The sequence below is a fragment of the Papio anubis genome, chromosome 2 (genome assembly GCF_008728515.1).
Source record: "Papio anubis isolate 15944 chromosome 2, Panubis1.0, whole genome shotgun sequence".
Lineage (NCBI taxonomy): Eukaryota > Metazoa > Chordata > Mammalia > Primates > Cercopithecidae > Papio > Papio anubis.
In genome coordinates, this window is record NC_044977.1 from 38420743 (window position 1) to 38437980 (window position 17238).

The 17238-nt window shown below is 37.4% G+C and overlaps 1 long non-coding RNA gene across 3 annotated transcripts in view; it reads right to left on the minus strand.

The window, feature by feature from the left end:
• LOC110742185 overlaps positions 1-17238 on the minus strand; it is a 75619-nt gene that overhangs the window by 54290 nt on the left and 4091 nt on the right. The window contains exon 4 of one of the 3 annotated variants that reach the window (XR_002519615.2): positions 16979-16999. The exons of the other annotated variants lie outside the window; for them this stretch is intronic. This is a non-coding gene — a long non-coding RNA (uncharacterized LOC110742185). The remainder of the gene's footprint in view (positions 1-16978; positions 17000-17238) is intronic. 3 annotated transcript variants of the gene reach the window in all.

The following is a 17238-nucleotide window of genomic DNA, read 5'->3' on the forward strand; positions in this document are numbered from 1 at the left end:
TAACTAATTGTGCTTACATGGTGAGAACACAAAAGGGATGGGCGGGGACTTCAGAGACCTGAAGATTCCATATCCTTTCTAAAGGGACAGAGATCTAGACTATTGTTGCTTTCAAGTAAGCAGGTTTAATGCGTTAACAGAGCTTTCCATTTTTTAGAGAAGTCATCTGTATTGCTCCGTGAAATCTCCTGAGAAGGTTGGATCAACGTGTTGTCGGCTATATCCATCCCAAGTGTACAAATTTGTAAAGCTCAGCCTCATGACCTTGTTCAAATATTGGATTCTTTGCAATGGCTTCTCTTACTCCCTTAGCCCAGTAGAGTGACCCCCCTACTCTCATTCATGTGATGATTAAGAGATTTTAATCTGCCACTATCTTGAAGTGTCAGTGACAAGGTGGACTTAATGTGGAGCACAATCATATATCAGTGAGGCAAAGTGTGGACTGTAGCCTGTGCTTCAGTGCCCTGTACCCCATATCCTTTGGTTGAACAATTCTTTTTCTAGTAACTTATATGCCTAACACACTGTTTATAAGGATGTTTTTTTTTTAAAAAAATTACCACTTCATATAATAAACATCATATTTTAATGTATAGATCTCATCCAAATTCCTCTAGGAGACCCTACCCACTCCGTGACAGTTATAGTAAGAAAAAATGATGATGCTTTCACAAAACACTGTAATGATTTCTGCTCAAAATAGGTTGATATAGAATGCCCTCTCTTTGTTGTGGGCAAGATCATTTTGGTGATAATTTTTAGTCAAGCAGCTCTAAGGCAAATACCTACCCACTCTTAACTAGAAAGGCCTGTAGCCAGATGAAGATGCTGCAAATCTGTTTTTAAGCCATCTTTTAAATAATATCATAGTGTTTTAACTGTGAAAAAAAGTATATTTCTGGGATGTTTATTTTAATATTTATTTATTTTGTGTTTCCTCTGGTGGAAGCCCCAGACGGGGGTGAAAAAATTACTGAAATGTGGAAAACCACACTAAGAAAGATAAGATCCTACAATCTGGCAGTGGACCAAAGGATAAGATAGAGATGGCCAGAACCCAGTAAGAGGCTGTGAACACCAGGCTTGAAGAGCTGATGTGTCTAATATCCAGTTTCAAGTTTCCTTTCTCTGCCATATATTTTACTTATATCATCCTCATATCTTCATTAAGATTCTGTTAAATGACAGCCTTTCACTGATAGATAGGAGTGAGTTGTCACCACATCAAGAAGCTGTGAAGTGGAGACAACTGGGATGAAGCCAGACAGAGGGCTGGCATGAGCAGAGTACAGCCACACCCAGGATGGCATTTGTTACGGGTTGAATTGTGTTGCCCCCAAAAAAGAAAGTGGAAGTCTTAATCTATACTAACTATGAATGCAACCTTATTCCAAAACAGTGTCTTTACAGGTGAATAAGTTAGAATTAAGTCCTAATACAATTAGTACCTCCTATTGAGCCTTAATACAATGTGAGTCATGTTCCTATAAAAAGGGAAATTTGGACCCAGTGACAGACGTTCACCGAAGGAAGACGATGTGAGGATACAGAGAGAATGACATGTATAAATCAATGAACACCTGAGACTGTCAGAAGCTACGTGAGAGGCATGGAAAAGATTCTCCCTTGCAGCCCTCAGAAAAAGCCAATCTGCCCAACATCTTGATTTTGGACTTGTGGCCTCCAGACCTGTAAGACAATAAATATTCCTTGTGCTTCAAGCCATACAGAGTGTAGTACTTTGTTATGGCAGCCTCAGGAAACTGATGTAGTATTCCTCCAGTGAACCTCAGAGAGAGCTGAGCACAGAATGGATTCTTGCAGTCACACAGGAGGGATTCTCAGATTATCATAATTTACATATTAAAGGTAAGGGTGAAAAACTTAGGAACACTCAGATAGCAGATGACTCCATCCACATTGCTTTCAGGGTGGAGCACTCCAGCTCCCTCATTATATCACAGGAGTCCATTCTGGAAACCAGCTAGAATTAAACTCCTTCACAGCACAGAATACAATACAACACAACATAAATGCCTTGATCAGTTTCACCATCTCCTTAGTACCTTGAAGGCTACTGGCAATTAATATTAAGTAAATATCCTAAGAGTTACACCTACTTCAAGGCCTTTCTATATTTAGGACTTACAAAAACACCCAGTTCCTCTGATTCCAAGAGCTACCAAAGGTACCTGCCTTCAAAGATCTCAGGAAAATAATCTCTTAACAATATTGGAAGAGTGTTGTTAAGAAAGGTAAGAGGTGGTTCAAGGTGCTTAGTGGTCTGGAGATACTACTGAGCACATTTTCCTGAAGCCCACTTTTTTCAGTTGACAATATATCATGAACTTTTGTTTGTGTCAGTAAATATTTCTCTACAAGATGATTTTTACTAATGTGCAAAGATTCCATCTTCAGAAAGACATTCCATAATTCATTTAACTAATCCTCTATTTCTGAGCCAAGTCAATGGAAAATCAAAATAGTGTGCTGAGCCCAGAGGCATGTATGCCTGCAGAACGAGCTGTATGATCGATCATCTGTTTCATATTCTTCTGTAAGTCTCTTACATGGCACTTCCTTTATCTAAGAGAGCGCCTTATGTAATTCCATTCTCCAGCATGTGGTTGTTTCTAGGACACTGAACAAATGAAAATCTCTGTCACCCTATCAAGTTTCTAAACATATCATCCATTCATTCATTAAGCAAACATTTATTTTGTACTTAGCATGTCAGACACTACTCTGGGCCTGGTGATATTGTAATGACAGATAAGGTCCCTGCCATCCTGAACTTTAAAATCTAACTGGAACACACAAATAAACAAGATAAAATCAAGTAGCTGTTATGAAGGAAGTAAAGCAGGCAGTGGGAAAGGGATTGATAGGCATATATTTTAGATAGAAAAAGAAGTAGTATGTTAATTGAAACCTGAAAAAGAGCTGTCCATGTCAAGAGCCAGGAAAAAGATATCAATCACATGCAGTGGAAACAGGTAGAGTAAATGCATGATGTGGGAAAAAGTGTGATATGTCCAATCAATAGAAGTTGATTAGATTATCTAGATAATTGTGACACAGTAGGTGACAGAGAGAAGAGTTCAAAAGGAAGGCAAATGTTGGATCCAGGAGACCCTTGCAGGGCATGGTAAGGCAGTAAGACAGCAAACTGCTAGTTCAGATTTTAATCAGGGGGTGTTACATATCAGCTCTGTTTTAAGAAGATTGCTCTGGCTTTGGGGTGAAGCATGCATTACAAAGAAGCATGAGAGGCAGCAGAGAGAGTGAGACTAGTTAGCAGGGTACTGCTATTGCCTTGTTGAGAGGGTTGTTGGTAGTTTTGTTGTTAGTTTAGACTGAGTAGAAATAGATAAAAGGGAACTGGTTAAAAATATGTTTTGATGATAGTGTAGGCAGGACATACTGATGGAGACAATATGGATGGGTGAGTTAAAAGAAGAAATCAAGGATGACATCTTATGAAAATTTTCAAACTTACAGAAAAGAGAGAATTGAATAATGAACACTTATATACTTATCATGTTGACTGTACAATTAAAATTTTACTATATATATTTTATCAAATAGCTATTCATTTCTTCATCCCACTATCCATGTGTCAATCCATGTTATTTTTTGATGCTCTTTGAGTGAAAGAAAGACCACATTACCCCCATTTCCCTACTACAGTATGCATATTATTAACTAGAATCAGTGTTTTGTTTTGGTTCTTTTTTTTCTATAGGAAACTTTTCATAGACTTAAACACAAAAACAAAAACAAAAAACGCTCAAGTTAAAGAGTTTTGAGAAATGCATGCAAATATGTAACCCTAACTCAGGGTTTTAAAACCTCAACATTATCTGAACCCTAAATAATTCTTTGTTGTGAAGGGCTATCTTTGGGGAAAGTAGAATGTTTAGCAGCATTCCTGGCCTCTAAATTGTCTCTATACTTTATCAAAAATAACCTGGGTGGAGGGAGGGGGGTAGGCAAAATTGATAACCACTGCCCTAACTCTAATCAAGATATAAAACGTTATCATCATCTAGAAAGTTTTCTCATGTGCTTTCCCAGCAAATCCCCACACCTCTTTCCTGAGGCTACCAGTATTCTAAATTCTTTGCCACATTGATTAGTTTTGCATATTCTAGAAGCTTATATAAGTGTAGTCATACTGTATATGCTCTTTTGTGGTAGGCATTTCTTACTAAATTTTACTACATTTTTGAGATTTACCCATGTTGTGCATATGAGTGGTTTTTCCTTTCTGTGTTAAGCAGCATTACATATGTGACTATACTTGGGTTTGTTTAGCCATTTGGTTGCTGATGGATTAATTTAGCTGTTTCCACTTTTACCTATTATGAATAAACTTGATATGAACATTCTTGTATAATTATTTCATGGACATGTTTTTATTTCTCTTTGGTAGAAGCAGAATTCCTGAGCCATAGTATAGGTATCTGTTGTTAGAAAATTGCCAGACATTTTTACAAGGTAATAATACCATGTTACATTCCAACCAACAATGTATGAGCTTTGCAGTTGTTCCATATCCTTGCCAACACTTGGTGTTGTCAATAATTTTAATTTTAGCCATTTTGTTTGGTGTTTAGCATATCTCATTGTGATTTTAATTTGCATTCCCTGATGATTCTAATGTTGAGTGTTTTTTCATGTATTTATTGGTCATCTATATAATTTTCCTTGTGAAGTATCCATTTAACTACCTATTTGTAACATGGGGTTGTAGTTTTATTATTGAGTAGCCTAATTTCTTTATATATACTGAATATCAATCCTTTGTCAGATATATGTTTTATGAACATTTTATGCAGATCTATGGTTTGCCTATCAATTTTACTAATAGTGTCTTTTGATGAGCAGAAATACTTAATTTTGATAATACCAAATTGCCAATGATCTCTTTTATGGTTACAATTTTCTGTGTCCTTTCTAGAAAACTTTTGCTTTGTCTCAAAGTCCTGAGGACATTCCACTGTGCTGTCTCCTAGAATCTTTAGTCTTTTAGTCTTTATCTTTAGGTCTAAGATTTATCTCAAGTTATTGTTGTGAGGTGCAGATCAAGGTTTATTTTATTTTCTGTATAGACATCCAGTTTTTGTAGCACATTTTTTTGAAAATATTTTCTTTTCCCTACTATATGGCATTGGTGACTGTAGAAAATCAAACAAAATTGTATCAGTATGGGTCTAATTCTGGACTTCTTAATCTCTTCCATTGACCTACTCTTACTAATACCATGTTTTCTTGATTACTATAGCTCAATAGCAAATCTTAAAGCCTGGTTGGTCCCCAAAATTTGTTCTACTTAAAGATTGTTTTTGACATTCTAGCTCTTGTGCATTTCCATAAGAATGTTAGATCAGCCTATTAATTTCTTTTTAAAATTCCTGGTAGCATTGTTATTGAGATAGCATTGAATCTATAAATTATTTGGAAGAGAATTAGCATATTAACAGTGGTATATATTCTAATAAATATATATGGTATATCTCTCAATCCATTTCTCTAATTTTTCTTTTAGTGATTTTTGATGTAGAAATCCTACATGGTTTTGCTAAACTTATTCCTATGTTATGCTTTTTTGCTCTATTAAAATTTGAATTTATTTTTAATTGTTTTCTTTTTTATGCAGTTAAATATGGGAAATGCAGTTGATTCTTATATATTGAGCTTGTATTTTAAGACATTGCTAAATTCACATATTAGCTCTAGCTGGTTTTTTTGAAGGTAGATCATACTTTTCTACCTTGACAATCATGTCATCTGAATAAAGACATATCTTCATTTTTTATATGTATGTATTTTATTTACTTGTCTTTTGTTATTGCCCTGGCTAAGAGTTCTGATAAAATGTTGATAGAAGTAGTGAAAGTGGACGTCCTTGCCTTGCTTGTGGTTTTGGGAAAAAGCATTCAATATTTCACCATTAGGAATGATGTCAACTACTGGCTACTTGTTCTTCATAGATGACTTTTTTTTTTTTTTTTTTCCTAGACGGAGTCTCACTCTGTCACCAGGCTGGAGTGCTGTGGTGCTGTCTCAGTTCACTTCAATCTCTGCCTCCCGGGTTCAAGTGATTCCCCTGCCTCAGCCTGCTGAGTAGCTGAGACTACAAGCGTGCACCACCACACCTGGGGAATTTTTTGTATTTTAGTAGAGACGGGGTTTCAACATGTTGTCCAGGATGGTCTTGATCTCCTGGACTGGTGATCCACCTGTCAAAGTGCTGGGATTACAGGCATGAGCCACTGCACCTGGCCTATAGATGACTTTTATCCAAATAAGGAAAACCCTACTATTCCTAGAGTCCTAAGAGCTTTTATCAATAAATGGATGTGAGCCGGGCACGGTGGCTCAAGCCTGTAATCACAGCACTTTGGGAGGCTGAGACGGGTGGATCACGAGGTCAGGAGATCGAGACCATCCTGGCTAACACCGTGAAACCCCGTCTCTACTAAAAAAAATACAAAAAACTAGCTGGGCGAGGCTGTGGGCGCCTGTAGTCCCAGCTACTCGGGAGGCTGAGGCAGGAGAATGGCGTAAACCCAGGAGGCGGAGCTTGCAGTGAGCTGAGATCAGGCCACTGCAGTCCAGCCTGGGAGACAGAGGGAGACTCTGTCTCAAAATAAATAAATAAATAAATGGATGTGAATTTTTGTAAAATAACTTTTTCTGTCAAGATAATCATATGTCTTTTCTCCTTCATTCTATTAGTATGATGAACTACATTAAATTTTTAATATTAAACCAAACTTACATTCTAGAGATAAGCTCTATTTGGTGTTATCCATTTCATGTGCTTTTGTATTTTATTTCCTAATATTTTGTTAAGAACGTTTTCTTCTATGTTCATGAGGTCCATTTGACTGTAATTCTATTTTTTTGTAATATATTTGTCAGATTTTCAAATCAGTGCTTTTCATAGCTTCTTTTTTGAAATTTTGGCAACTGGTTGAATTACACTTTAACATATAGAGATCAGTTAAGGGACAAAGAAGACAAGAAAAAAATGAGAAAGGGCATTCTGTAAGGGGAGAAGGAAAATCAGAGCTTATTGATTCAAGGAATCCAAAAGACAACAGTCTTTCATATTGAATACTGCTGGCAGTTCAGTAAAATGTGAAGAGAGAAGTGACAAGAATTTGGCAACGTGGAGGTAATTGGTGACACTAATATGAAACTTGGGGGTAGAGATGGGGTACAATGAAGGTAGATTAGAGTAGATTGGAGAGAGAACCAGAAATGAGGAAAATAAGGGGGCTAGGATAGTCAATTTACTGTAGCATTTCTTTTCTGTGAAGAGGAGCAGATAAATAGGGCAGTAGCTGGAGAACATGAGAAGTCAAGAAACAATGAAAAAGGAATATTTGTTTGGTTTCCAAGGCAGGTAAATAGGACAAAAGAGAAGGAGGAGAAATTAACCTAAAATATTTGTGATAGTGGAGACAGCTATTGAATAGGGATCAGACCAGGATTCTGTTTCCAGCTTTAAAAATAACAAACTACATGAACTACGGCAGGTCATTTCCAGTTCCCTGAGCTTTTGTTTCCTTATGTGTAAATTGATGTCTTTCAGACTAGATATTTTAGAAGGTAGTATAAATACTCCTCAACTTCTGTGACTTCTCTGACAAGTCTCATAATGAAACCAGTCTTTAATGTGTCATTCTTGTGTCTTAAAATTTATGGTAATTTTGTTTTATGGACTGTGCCTGTTACTTGAGTAGCTTACTTGCATCATGTAAGCAGTATTACAATGGAAGGCCAAGTATACTTGATTACTCTACACAAGCAGCTATATTGAGAGTGAGAATCTCAGTTATGTGAAAACAAGTTATAAAGAAGATAAATCAAGCCAGCATGAGAAAGTTCCAAGAAGAGAGAGTGAATAGAGAGCAAGGGGAATATCCTAACCAGAGGAAATGCAGTCACAGATGCTTTATTAGATACCCTATAGTCTCCACAACAAGTTAGAAGAGAAATACTAGAGATTCTTCAAGGTTAATGACAATCATCCAATCACATCATGGTAGATGAAACACATTTGATCAACTATAATAAATAACTACAGCACATCAAATTATTTTGCTTAAGATAAATGTATTGGATTCAGCATTTTACTAAATCCATGAATTGATATTTAAGTAATTAAACTTTTTTCTTCCAAAAGAAGTCATGAATTGTGTTGAGGATGTAGTGTCAAGTCAACAGGATAAGTTAATTTGCAGAGGAAAAAAAATTAAATTGAGTTTCCTGCTAAGAATATTTATATTTCAATGCATTCTGAAATCAAGCCATCACCATGGATGGGTTGAGTTTCTAAAAATCACTAGACACTGGGCAAAAGAAAAAAAAAAAAAAAAAACCTAAAGAAAGAAAGAGAAAATGATACCTGCACTTAAGTAGCCGTTAGTTGAACTGAAGATATTGAATAACATAACTTCATGTCTGGTTTGGGAAAGACTAGAAAATTACTAGTTATGCAGAAGAAATGGAATATTACAGAGCAAGGGTAGTCAGAGAAGGCTTATAGAGGATGTGTTAAAAGTAGAATTGAGAATTTGGTTTCAATTGACAAAATCCAATATGAATATATTGTGCAATAGAATTTGTAGAAGACACAAGTGATCAAAAGGAGAATGGAGATGACAAAATTGACAGGTACACAAATATCTTTAGAACCCTTTCCCTTCTTGTTCTCATCTCTATTTCCATTGATTTCTCAGCTTAAGGTCTTTCAATTCATCTCCAGTGGAGGATCAGAGGAGTCATTGACATAAATCTTTTCAGCAGGTAGAGTAGGGTGGAACAAAGGTAGACAGAGTAAATTGAAAATAGAAAATCACAAAAGGTGCACCAAACCAACAAAAGTGTGTGAAGAGGCAAGAAAGCATACCTCAAATTTCATTACATGGCAGAACCCCCTTCCTTCACCATCCAACTATCTGAAGGAGAAACTGAATGATAGAACCCACACTTAAAAAACAGAAAAAAAGAAGTCATTAAATACAACACAGAAGGCACAGTTAGTGAGATAGAAAAAAAATACCATTTTTAATGTATATTTACAGTAGCCAAGGTCAAAAGAAAGATCACCAAATATAGGTCTAGTTATAAGAAGCATCAAAAAAATTGCAGAAAAGTTCAGAGATAAAATAGTCTTTTATAGCAGATCGGAGGCAATTAAAGTCAAATTGAAAAGAGATTAAGAAATAAGTAAATTAAGAGAAAATGGAACTTCATCTTCCAGCAATGATGGAACAATTAGTACCTGACCAGCCCTACCATCATTAAACAGTGGTGTGCTGGTAATGTTTAACAATCAGTTCTTCAATTAAAAAAAAAAAAGGTCTTGATTTGTAACATTTGCCTTTTTTCATGATATACATATTCCCTGTTCAGTTGATTTCGATCTACCAATGATTTTAAAACTGTCTGGCAATATTCCTAAAATTTTTAAAGTTGCTTCTCACAAGCTGAAATGAGCTGGCTCCAGCACATCATAAATTGCTACAAAACTAAGGAAAATATTAAAAGAAATTATTTTTAGCCCTTGGAAAAAAGGGAAGCTCACAAGGTGAGAAGAACCATGTGTACCACCTACTACCTCACCCTGCTTTCCACCTGTGGACAATTTCCAAAACAGGTGGAGCTGGAGCTGGTGTCCAGTATATATAGCACTCTGCCTAAGCTAAGTTACATATCAATTTGGAGATGCAGAAGAGGATGGAATCTGAAGGGCACCAAAGTCAATAGGAGGTACCTGTGCAGAAGGGAGATCTAGAACCTAATGTGGGCCTCCCCACCCGTGAGTCCTTGGCTAAGAACTGAACAGCTATTGTGCAAGAAAAGACTACAGGAGTCTTACAAGAAAGTAATTGCTATGGGGCTGAGAGCAGAACAGATATCTTAGAAGTCAAGCAGAAGTAGGAAACTAATATTAGAGTTCTAGACCAGCCAGATCTAGACTGACTTGGCATTCTGTTAACACCTCATTAGTACTCAGCAGACAGCTGACCCTTCAGAAAGGACATACACTAGCCATTAGCCATAAGGAATGATGTCTTTCAAATGCTAAAAGAAAAAGATAAAAAACAATAATCAGCCCAGAATTCTGTATCCAGCCAGCAAATATTTCCTTTCAAGATGGGAATAAAATGAAGACATTTTATTTTAAATGAAACTCTGAGATGATCTGTTGCCTACAGACTAGCATTCAAGAAATGCTAAAGAATAGTCTACAGATTAAATGGAAGTGATACTAGATGAGAACCCATACCTACAGAAAAATGAAGAAATGAAAATAAGTATGTGAGTAAATATGAGAAAATTTTATTTTCTTAATTTTTTTAAAACAACTTACTGATTAAAGCAAAAGCAACAGTTTTATAAGGGTGTAGCTCTAACACACATACAACTAAAATATTAGGGCAAGGGGTGTATATTCATTCTAACAACTTCTATTTAATATCCTTCTAGGGGCTGAAGCAGTAACATGCAAGAAAAAATTAAAAGGAGTAAATATTGGAAGAAAAAGGAGTAAATCTGTTTTTATTTGTAGACAGCATGACTAGTTACATGGGAAATCATAAGAACTCTACACATAAAAATACCTAGACTCAATAAATAAAATTTGCATGGTCACAGGATACAAAGTCAATGAACAAAAATTAATTTCATTTCTATATACTAGAAAAAACAACTGGAAATTAAAAATTTCAAAAGACAGTATGTGTAATAGCATCATAAAATATGAAATTCTTTTTTCTCCATAAGCTATTGGGGTACAAGTGGTGTTTGGTTACATGAGTAAGTTCTTTAGTGGTGATTTGTGAGATTTTGTTGCACCCATCACCTGAGTTGCATACACTACACCACATTTGTAGTCTTTCATCCCTCGCCCCTCTCCCACTCTTCCCCTCATGTCCCCAAAGTCTAGTCCATCATTCTTATGCCTTTGTGTCCTCATAGCTTAGCTCCCACATATCAGTGAAAATGTACAATGTTTGGTTTTCCATTCCTGAGTTACTTCACTTAGAATAATAGTCTCCAACCTCATACAGATCACTGCAAATGCTGTTAATTCATTCCTTCACATATATATATATCTCACGGTTTCTTTATCCACTCATTGATTGACAGGTATTTGGGTTGGTTCCACATTTTTGCAACTGTGAATTGTACTGCTATAAACATGCGTGTGCAAGTATCTTTTTTCAATAATGATTTCTTTTCCTCTAGGTAGATACCCAGTAGTGGGAATGTTGGATCAAATAGTAGTTCTACTTTCAGTTTTTTAAGGAACCTTCACACTTTTTTCCACTGTGGCTGTAGTAGTTTACATTCCTACCAGCAGTGTAGAAGTGTTCCCTGTTCACAGCATCTATACCAGTATCTACTGTTTTATGGTTTGTTTTTTTATTATGGCCATTCTTGCATGAGTAAGGTGGTATCATATTGTGGGTTTGATTTGCATTTCCCTGATCATTAGTGATCTTGAGAATTTTTTCATATGTTTCTTGGCCACTTGCATATCTTCTTTTGAGAACTGTCCTTAGTCCACTTTTTGATGAGATTGTTTGTTTTTTTCTTATTGATTTGTTTGAGTTCATTGTAGATTCTGGATATTAGTCCTTTGTTAGATGTATAGATTGTGAAGATTGTCTCACACTCTGTGGGCTTTCTATTTACTCTTCTAACTGTTCCTTTGCCATGCAAAACCTCTTTACTTTAATTAGGTCCCAGCTATTTATCTTTGTTTTTACTGCATTTGCTTTTGAGTTCTTGGTCATGAAATCCTTACCTAAGCCAATGTCTAGCAGGGTTTTTCTGATGTTATCTTCTAGAATTTTTATAGTTTCAGGTCTTACGTGTAAGTCCTTAATCCATCTGGAGTTGCTTTTTGTGTAAGGTGAGAGATGAGGATCCAGTTTCATTCTCCTACATGTGGCTAGCCAATTATCCCAGCACCATTTGTTGAAAAAGGTGTTCTTTCCCCACTTTGTGTTTTTGTTTGCTTTGTCAAAGATCGGTTGGCTGTAAGTATTTGGGTTTCTTTCTGGGTTCTCTACTCTGTTCCATTGGTCTATGTGTGTATTTTTATACCCATACCATGCTGTTTTGGTGACTATGGCCTTATAGTATAGTTTGAAATCAGGTAGCGTGATGCCTCCAGATTTGTTCTTTTTGCTTAGTCTTGCTTTGGCTATGTGGGCTCTTTTTTGGTTCCATATGAATTTTATGATTGTTTTTTCTAATTCTGTGAAGAATGATGGTGGTATTTTGATGGAGATTGTATTGAATTTGTAGATTGCTTTTGGAAGTATGGTCATTTTCACAATATTGATTCTACTCATCCAGGAGCATGGGATGTGTTTCCATTTGTTTGTGTCATCTGTGATTTCTTTCAGCATTGTTTTGCAGTTTTCCTTGTAGAGGTCTTTTGACTCCCTGGTTAGGTATAACCTAAGTTTTTGTTTGTTTGTTTGTTTGTTGGCAGCTATTGTAAAAGGGGTTGAGTTCTTGATGTGATTCTCTGCTTGGTTGCTGCTGGTGTATAGAAGAGCTACTGATTTGTGTTTGTCAGTCTTGTATCTGGAAACTTTACTGAATTCTTTTATCAGTTCTATGAGCTTTCTGGAGGATTCTTTAGGGTTTTCAAGGTAAATGATCATATTGTCAGCCAACAGTAAGAGTTTGAATTTCTCTTTAACAATTTGGATGCCCTTTATTTTCTTATCTTGTCTGATTGCTCTGGCTAGGACTTCCAGTACTATGTTGAAGAGGAGTAGTGAGAGTGGGCATCCTTGTCTTGTTCCAGTTCTTAGAGGGAATGCTTTCAACTTTTCCCCATTCAGTATTATGTTGGCTGTGGGTTTGTCATAGATGGCTTTGTGTGCCGATTTCGCTAAGAGGCACACAAGGTATGTCCCTTGTGTGCCGATTTCGCTAAGAGGAAGAGATGCTGGATTTTGTCAAATGCTTTTTCTGCATCTATTGAGATGATCATATAATTTTTTGTTTTTAATTCTGTTTATGTGGTGTATCATATTCATTAACTTGTGTATGTTAAACCATCACTGAAACCCACCTTATCATGGTGGATTATCTTTTTGTTATGTTATTGGATTCGGTTAGCTAGCATTTTGTTAAGGTTTTGCAACTAATTTATGAGAGATTTTGGTATACAGTTTTCTTTTTTGGTTATGTCCTGTCCTAGTTTTGGTATTAGGGCAATACTGGCTTCATGGAATAATTTAGGGAGAGTTCCTTCCTTCTCAGGGTTTTGGAATAGTGTCAAAAGGATTGGTACCAATTCTTCCTTGAATGTCTAGTAAAATTCTGCTGTGAATTCATCTGGTCCTTTACTTTTATTTGTTGGTAATTTGTTTTTGTTTTTGTTTTTTGAGATGGAGTCTCGCTCTGTCACCCAGGCTGGAGTGCAGTGGCGTGATCTTGGCTCACTGCAAGCTCCGCCTTCCTGGTGCATGCCATTCTCCTGCCTCAGCCTCCCGAGTAGCTTGGACTACAGGCACCCGCCACCGCACCTGGCTAATTTTTTGTATTTTTTAATAGAGACGGGGTTTCACCATGGTCTCGATCTCCTGACCTTGTGATCTACCCGCCTCAGCCTCCCAAAGTGGTGGGATTACAGGCATGAGCCACCATGCCCAAACATTTGTTGGTGATTTGTAAATTACCATTTCAATGTCACTGCTTGTTATTGGTCTATTCAGGATATCCAATTCTTCCTGATTTAAGCTAGGAGGGTTGTGTTTTTCCAGGAATTTATCCACTTCTTCTAGGTTTTCTAGTTTATGTGCATAAAGGTGTTCACAGTAGCCTTGAATGATCTTTCATATTTCAGAGGTGTCAGTTGTAATATCTCCTGTTTCATTTCTTAGTGAGGTTATTTGGATTTTCTCTCTTCTTTTCTTGATTAATCTTGCAAATGGTCTATCAATTTTATTTATCTTTTCAAGGAATCAGTTTTTGGTTTCATTTATCTTTTGTATTTTTTTTTGTTTGTTTTAATTTCATTTAGTTTTACTCTGATCTTGGTTATTCCCTTTCTTCCACTGGGTTTGAGTTTAGTTTGTTCCTGTTTCTCTAATTGCTTGAGGAGCGACCTTAGAATGTCAGTTTGCACTCTTTCAGACTTTTTGATGTGGTTGTTCAGGGCTATGAACTTTCCTCTCAGCGCTGCCTTTGCTGTATCCCAGAGGTTTGGATATATTGTGTCATTATTGTCATTAAGTTCGAATAATTTTTAAATTTCCATCTTCATTTTATTTTTGACCCAATGTTCATTCATAAGCAGGTTATTTAATGTCCATGTATTTGCATGGTTTTGAAGGTTCCTACTGGAGTTGATTTCCAGTTTTTTTCCACTGTGCTCTGAGACAGTGCTTGCTATAATTTCAATTTTCTTAAATTTATTAAGGCTTGTTTTGTGATTTATCATATGGTCTATCCTGGAGAAAGTTCCATGTGATGTTGAATAGAATATGTATTATGTGATTGTTGGATGAAATGTGTGGTATATATCTGTTAAGTCCGTTTGTTCCAGGGTATAGTTTAAATCCATTTTTTCTTTGTTGACTTTCTGTCTTGATGACCTGTCTAGTGCTATCAGTGGCGTATTAAAGCCCCCGCCAGTATTGTGTTGCTCTCTATCTCATTTCTTAGGTCCATTAAAAATTGTTTTATACACTTGGGAGCTCCAGTGTTAGGTGCATATATGTTTAGGACTGTAACATTTTCCTATTGGACAAGGCCTTTTATCAGTATATAATATCACTTTTTATCTCTTTTTACTGCTGTTGCTTTAAAGTTTGTTTTGTCTGATATAAGAATAGCTACTCCTACTCGCTTTTGGTGTCCCTTTGCATGAAACGTCTTTTTCCACCACTTTACTTTATGTGTGTTCTTATGTGTTAGGTGAGACTCCCAAAGGCAGGAGGTAGTTGGTTGGTGAGTTCTTATCCATTCTGTGATTCTGTAAGAGAGAGCATTTAGGCCATTTACATTCAATGTTAGTATTGAAATGTGAGGTACCATTGGATTCGCCATGCTCTTTGTTGCCTGTGTACTTTGATTTTTTTGTTTTCTGTTTTTGCTTTTTAACTTGTATTTTTTTTTTATAAGTCCTGTGTGATATGCTTTAAAGAGGTTCTGTTGTGATGTATTTCCAGGATTTGTTTCGAGCTATAGAGCTCCTTTTAACAGTTCTTGTAGTGGTGGTTGGTAATGGCGAATTCTCTCAGCATTTCTTTGTCTGAAAAATACTGTATCTTTCCTTCATAATGCTTAGTTTCGCTGGATACAAAATTCTTGGCTGATAACTGTTTTGTTTGAGGAAGGTGAAGATAAGTCACCAATCCCTTCTGGCTTGTAGGGTTTCTGCTGAGAAATCTGCTGTTAATCTGATAGGTTTTACTGTTCTGTCTCACAGCTCTTAAGATTCTTTCCTTTGTCTTAACTTTGGATAACCTGATGACAATGTGTGCAGGCAATGATCTTTTTGCAATGAATTTCCCAGGTGTTCTCTGTGTTTCTTGGGTTTGGATATCTAGGTCTCTAGCAAGGCCAGGGAAGTTTTCATTGATTATTCCCCCAAATATGCTTTCCAAACTTAGAATTCTCTTCTTCCTCAAGAACACTGATTATTCTTAGGTTTGGGCATTTAACATAATCCCAGACTTCTTGGAGGCTTTGTTCATATGTTCTTATTCTTTTTTCTTTGTCTTTGTTAGGTTGGGTTAATTTGAAGACCTGTCTTCAAGCTCTGAATTTCTTTCTTCTACCTTTTCAATTCTATTGCTGAGACTTTCGGGAACATTTCACATTTCTAAAAGTGCCTCCAGAGTTTCCTGAATTTTTGATTGTTTTTTCCTTAAGCTATCTATTTTCTTGACTATTTCTCCCTTCACTTCTTGTACCATTATTTGGATTTCCTAGTACTGGGCTTCGCCTTTCTCCAGTGTCTCCCTGATTAGCTTAATAACTAACCTCCTGAATTCTTTTTCAGGTAAATCAGGGATTTTTTTCTTGGTTTGGATCCATTGCTGGTAAATTAGTGTGATTTTTCGAGAATCATATTACCAGGGATGGTATTGTCATATTATCAGGGATGGTTTTGTCATATTACCAGGAATGGTTTTCTGGTTCCTTCTCGTTTGTGTAGGTTCTGTCAGAGGGAAGATCTACGGCTGAAGGCTATTGTTCAGATTCTTTTGTCTCACAGTACGTTCCCTTGATGTAGTACTCTCCCCCTTTTCCTATGGACGTGGCTTCCTGGGAGCTGAACTGCAATGATTTTTGTCTCTCCTCTGGGTCTAGCCACCAGCGAGTTCACCCAGCTCTGGGCTGGTCCTGTGATGTGAATCATCTATGGTCTCTCAGCAGTGGATACCAGCACCTGTTCTGGTGGAGGTGGCAGGGGGTACAATGGACTCCATGAGGGTCCTTAGCTTTGGTGGTTTAATGTTCTATTTTTGTGCAGGTTGGCCTCCTGCCAGGAGATGGCACTTTCCAGAGAGCATCAGTTGTAGTAATATGGAGAGGGACTGGCAGTGGGCCGGGCCCTAGAACTCCCAAGATTATATGTCTTTTGTCTTCTGCTACCAGGATGGGTAGGGAAGGACCATTAGGTAGGGGCAGGGCTAGGCTGTCTGATCTCAGACTCTCCTTGGGTGGGTCTTGCTGCAGCTGTTACGGGTGATGGGGGTGAGATGCCCAGGTCACTGCAGTTGTGTGCCTAGGAGCATTATGGCTGCCTCTGCTGAGTCATGCAGGTTGTCAGGGAAGTAGGGGAAAGCCGGCAGTCACAGGCCTCACCCAGCTCCTATGCAAAGTGAAGGGTCAATATCACTCCAACCAAACCCTACCCCAACAACCCTGAATCTGTTTCCAAGTGGAGGGTGAAACAGGCTTAAAAACTTACCCCAGGCTACCGGTCTCCCAGCTGCAAAACAAAAGAGCCGCGTTCTTCCCATCCGCCTGTGGAGTCTGCACAGCTGATTTGCATTCCCGCCCTACCCGCGCCCCCCACCCCCCGCCCCGCCCCGCCCCCGCCCCTGCCCCTGCCCCTGCCCCATCACCGAGTCCTAGCCAGGCGATTTCTCAACAGGTTCAAATTGTTACAACTAGCGATTTCCTTCTCCCTGTGGAGTTTTACCCCATGCTCCTCTTGCCGCCCTCCCG